Below are 6,027 nucleotides of genomic sequence, written 5' to 3' on the forward strand. Positions count from 1 at the left end.
CATTCTAACTTCAACTTATAATAGGGATTGTGACCTGATATTTGGAGATGTAAATATTACCCAACATATTACCCTAAGGGAATATAGCATTGTAGTCAACATTTTTTTTAAAAAAACTGTTATTGTTTGGTGAGAAACAGCCATGGCTGACAGAAGAGGAGTCGAAATGTATGTAAACATGGTCTCTGAACAGTCAGACCCCTATGGGACTCTTACCTAGGAGCAAAAGGAGTGCTTTGAAACTTAAGAAATATTGCTTTAAGCTGGAAGATTCTGGAGGCACTGGGGATGATTTTTATGCCCTCTGCCTCCCAGTCAGAGCCTGCTGGTGTTACAGCAGGGGACAGACATGTTAGTTGTTCACTAGAAGTTTTGTCTTATATTAAATTGTATACAGTTTTTATTCTAACCACTAACTAGGTAGGATGCCCCTCCAGGACAAGCAGAGAGCGTCTTTTAATTTCTCCCCTATTTCTTAATCAAGTGTTGTGCAAATCTGTTCAACTTTGTAAATATTTGCAAACATCATCATTTTTACGTTATTCTTCTATTGTGTTAACACATTTCTATCAATTTGTGGGAGTTCTGGGGTGATGGTTTGAACTGTCCAGCCCGGAACTTCTCCACAAATGGTCACACATGTTTAAGCTACATGTGCTTTTTATTTCTTAACCTGTTTATCTGTACATAAAGTAGAACGCAAAATCTAGGGAAACAGATATACTTTTTAGACTATCATGTCACATATTCACGTTTTTAAAACTTTGTTTAAAAAAAAAAAACAACACCCTAAACCCAAGACTCTACATTAAAAAAAAAAAAAATTACAGTTGAGATGTTTTTATCTTAATGAAGTTGAAAGCTATGGAGATTAGCGTGTGCGCATTTTCACAGAGTGCTAGCAGGACTGACTAGTCAAAATGGACTGCTTCCGTTTCTACCCTGCCGTGTCAGTACAAGCAGTGATTGCCAGGCTGCTGGCTCAGGTGACAGGTATCTGTATCATTACGTGAAACTGTTCTAGGGGCTTGGACTACATAGTAAAACAAAAACAAAAAAAAAATAGAGCTTAGTGTAAAATAATTTTATAAATGATCTTTTGTACTTTAGGACATCAAATTGTACAACTTTTGTATATATAAAAGCTTAGGAACTTTCTGTTTAGCAGAAAGGAAACACATTCCTACACTTTTAATGTATATGTTTGTTATAATGTCCATGTAAACATATGCCCTATGTTTGTGCCTTTTAATTAGTTTGTCTCAATAAACAAAAATGTAGAGAAGAATATGTAGCTATGACTTTGTTACCACTGTTCTTACTCCAGATGTGTAGAGGTCTTCGTTTTTGCACTGTGTAGAGCATTGCGTGCAGGCAGCTGCATGACTTAGGCTGATCTGGCCGAAACGAGGCATGTGAGGCGAATGCACCCCGGCAAAACTCCTTCCTCCCCTAGCCGAGAGCAGCCCGCGCCCGTGGGGCCTTGCATCTTGGGATGTGTAGTTTCCACGCCATCTCTGTTACCCGTGGCAGTGATGCCACCTCGCACCAGTTTTACATAGCAGGTGTAGCCTGCTGGATCTGGGTGAATTGCAGAGGTGACCCTTAGATGAAGTTTGGGTGTCCCTGAGCTTAAAAAAAAAACAAACAACAAAAGCATTAAAAGCCAATATGAAAATGTGTACTAGAAGTGGTTATCTATGAATTACTTACAATAAACAGGTGTGAGACTTAATTGTATGTTGTCAATTGCTGTAGTATTGACAGTGGGTCCTCCGTCCAGCTAGCCTGCCCTGTGGATGTTATTTTTATCCCAGCAGAGTAGCAGCAGAATAAACACATTAAACACCGGCAAGGAAATCTTTCAACGTGACAGAGGCTTCCCAAACCACTAACCACGGCGCTCTTAGCATGGGATTAGGAAAAGGGCTGTTTCCTTTTTATTTTATGTTGGTTCTGCTCGAATGTACCTGGTTTATGTCCACAAAGCTACATTAGCTAATTGTCAACCTGTTTCATCTGTACTTGGGTAAACATTTGCTTTGTACTGTGTATAAATGGTTCCGAGGTGTGCTCCTCAGCTGTCTCGATACAGACATTAATTTCGCTTTGTAATGCCATCATATGAAATACATTAAGCTGTTTTTTGACAAACGCAAGCTACCTGGTCAAGTAGTTTATATGGTATGCGTGCTGCCTTATAATCGCTGGTTCGTCCACAGCGTGACAGGGCAGTAAGGCCAGCTGCTCTCGGGAGACGATGTGTGGCTGCACGACAGCGGTGAGCGATTTGTATGGCGACGTGTGTCACTGCAGCCCGGGGAAGTTAAGACTATAAGAAAATGGTGGATGTGAAGAACAGATGCTCCTGTTACACCGAGTTAGTTTCTATGCAGCTGATGCGCTTAGCCTAGTTTATTTCATGGAAACTTTTAAGCTGGATCTGGTCCAACATCCAGGGAAGCCTATTGCTGCCGTCGGTTTGAGTGGGTTTTATATCGAGCCCATTCAGGTCTCCAATTGCAAGTAGTTCAATAGGGGTTTTATTTTTTTCTTCTTAAGTTTCCATAAGCGCTCAGCATTAGGTTAATGGCTTAGCACCGACTGAAAGTTTTAAAGTTGAATTTAGCCTTGGAAAGATTTGTGCTGTGGAAAGTCAGGACAGTCAGATCGATGGCACGAAAACTCATCCTCCGGGCACGGAGAGCCTCCGGGTGCTGGGCTGCGCTGGCGCGGCGCTGCAGGGAGGCGGGCCATGGGGAAGCAAGTATGATGGCACAGCCGCCCACGCTGCCAGGAAACCGCATAAATGCTTTACTACGGGCACAGGTTTGTTTTCTGTATTTGGAACACCCCACCACTTCCAGAGGGTGTTTGGGGTGAGGAGAAATTTGGGATTCCACCTTTAGTGTCTCACCATTGGAGAGTTACACCCGAGTGTTGTAAATTGGGAAGGTTTCTGTTAAGTCATGATCACAGACCAGAGAGAAAATCACGTGTTATTCTCAGCGTTTGAGTTAAATTCTATTTGCCATTGTTCACAAATAAAAGATTTATTTTCCCCCTCGTACAATAACTTTTTCTTTAGAGTGGCAGAAGAAAAAAGTATTTAACGTGTTTGCATTGGTCCACGAGAGGTTTAAAGAAAAACACCAAAACCCCAATAAGCTGTTTGAGCTGCAGCAATCCCAGGTTACATAAAGGGGCCGGGGTTGCCGGGGGATTAGTGGCTGGCATTACTGGTGGTGATAAGCCCTCCAAGTTCTGCTCGCTCTTCACTCACTTTTATTTTAGAAACAGTCACTCTGAGCCGTATTTTGCAAACTGCCTGGCGTTAATTTTCGAGGCTGTCAGGGTTAGATTCCCACCAAAGAGAGAAGGAAGGAAAATTTGGATTTAAAGAACGCTCAGGTTCTTAAAAGCATCCATGACTCTGGTATTTTTTTCATTTTAGGGTCCCCCTACGGGAGCTGAGTTGTTGAGAAGCGGACTATAGTTTTTCACTGCTGGGTCCTTCTGAAAACTCCTCCCTTGCTTTATTGGTGGCTTAGTTTATCCATCTCAAAAATAGATTTAACAGTATTTTCAAAAGGCAGCTATTAAAAGCACTTCAAGTTTTTAAATGCCTTTGAGGTCTGTCTCAGTGCTTAAGTGGACCTTTTTACCAGTGCTTTTTAGGATAAATAGTAAGTGTAAAAATAAATCTCTTCCTCTTCTAATTGTCAGGCAGAATAAAACTTAAAACCTGATCCCCTTCTACCTATTCATTTAATTCAGTGTGTTTATACTTCTTGCTTATCTTTGGATCATTTGCTCACAGCTTCCAGAGCAGCAACTGAAGGATGACAGAGGAACTACGTGCTAATTTTTATGTCAAAAATAGCTTTCACCTTTAAACGTGCAAGGCTCAATGACTGTTTTCTAATTAGAAAAAGAATGCCTCAGCTTCTATTGCGAATCCATTTTACAGCTGTGTTCAGATTTGACTGTCAGCCCCTGGTTAAAATTTAGTACTGAGGTCTTGACCTAGAAACAAACCTTTTTTGGTATTGGTTTGGAAAAAGTATTTCAGTGCTAAGAGAAACTGAGCCAGGCCGTCCAGCCAGCTCCCTCATCACGGGCTGGCGGGAGCGTTAACATCCCATCATTTCGTTGTACATTGCATCTCCCTGAAGACCAAGTGACGACCACTGGGAAAGCTGGGCTTAGGATTTTTTAAAAATAATAGATTTTTTTTTTTTGGTTTGTCAGGTTTCTGGGCTAATTTCGGGCATTTTTAAAAACCTTTTTTTTTTTTTTTTAAGGAAGCATAAATGCTTTTTGAAGATCAGATGTTTGTAAAACATTTCAACGTGGGCATCTGCGATTACCACTTGTGTCAGAGTACAGACCTGTGCTTTCTTTGCAAAGCCTTTCCAACAGCTACCTCCAAAATCAACCCATTTAGTAAAAAAAACAAGGGGCATTTTCATACTCCATTCACCTTTTCCCTTAGTTGTTCTCGCCAGCTGTCAAGACAAAAACATTGTGTTTTGTGTTTTCTGTGCAAGGTTTGTTTTTCAGGGAATTGCCAATTTGGTTGGAACTGGCTGAATTAAATTCACTATTTTAATTCTTCATAGTTGTGTATTTCTATTCCCATTTCTTTTTACTTCCTAGCCTCATTAGCAGCTAAGACCTATATCAAAGGACTGTAAAGAAATTTGATAAAATCACCTGTTTTCCCCAAAACAAGCCTGGATTGGGAAAAGAGATTGCAGTCAACAAAGCTCACTGCAAGGCGCTGTGTCACAGAAGAGATGCTGATCTGCGTTTAACTTTGGGAAAACAAATGTTGTGGCACATGTACGCACTGAAAGCTGAAGGTTTGCCGCTAGTGTTTTCACTCTTACTGATGTCTGTGTTCCTTGTCAAAGCCTTACAGATTTTTACCCAGGCTAAGGATCGCTTGGCTGCCAGACACGGATGAAACGATTGAGTGGGGAAAAACCTCTGCGTGAAGGGCTATCCTGCGAGAGCTCTGGACCATCCCAAACGTGTGCTCGGGGCCCGGCACCCACAGATGTGCTTCCGAGCTGCTCTCACTGGCGGCGGCAGGGTGCTGCAGGTGCCCGGCGGTGCGATGTCCCTCCTGCAGCGTGTCTGGAAGGGTTTGGAGAGCTACAAGGGAAGCAGGGGCCCTGACCTGCTGCCGATCGCGGTTTTGCTCTGGTCTCTGCAGAACGGGAAGTGCTGCCCTGTGTAAATTGGCTCCTGTAATTTGTAAGAGGAGATCACTTCCCGTCCTGAGCTGTTATGTGGTATGGCTGCAAGCTGTCAGACGCTGTAGCGCTGGATACCGGAGACGGCTGCTTTCTATCTGTGGTCAAAGTGATGCTTTGTTATAATCCATCTCTCATGTGCAACCCTTGGGGTGGGAGTGGTGCGTCCTCTTCCTTACCCAACGTGTGCACGGGGCTGCGGGTCCGAAATCCGGGAGCCTGGGATGCTCAAAGGATGTGGAGGAGACAGAACACCAGCCCCGGAGAGCAGCTCTCCTCGGGATGCTGCTCTGCCACGCTGGGGCTGGACAGGGCCAGGGGTGCCCGACCCCACAGCCGGGGATGCCGGGGGTGCCGGGGGTGCCTGGGGGCAGCGTGGGGGACCCTGAGCCCCCCCAGACCCTCCTCAGGGGCTGCCTCCCCCCCCAGGGCCGGGCAGACCCAGGTGGCAGCGGGTCAGGCCTCTGCGGGGGCAGAGGGGACCGGGGCTGTGACGGCCCTTTGACGCCTCCGGCCGGGCCGAAACGGGCCACCACGCTGCCCCCAGGAGGGGACGCCCCGGCCCGGGTGGGGGGGACACGGACACCGGTTCAGACCCGGGTTGGGGGGGGGGGAGAAGGATGGTGTCACTCAGGCCCCGAGGGGGACCCCAAGCGACCCCCAGTCCCCGCTGCATTTCGTCCCGGCCGCCGCTAGGCCCCGCTCCCAGCGCCCCCCCCCCACCCCGGGCCGCCCCGGCCCGGCCCCGGCCCCGGCCCCGGCCCCG

The sequence above is a fragment of the Vanellus vanellus genome (assembly GCF_965231255.1).
Source record: "Vanellus vanellus genome assembly, chromosome: 19".
Lineage (NCBI taxonomy): Eukaryota > Metazoa > Chordata > Aves > Charadriiformes > Charadriidae > Vanellus > Vanellus vanellus.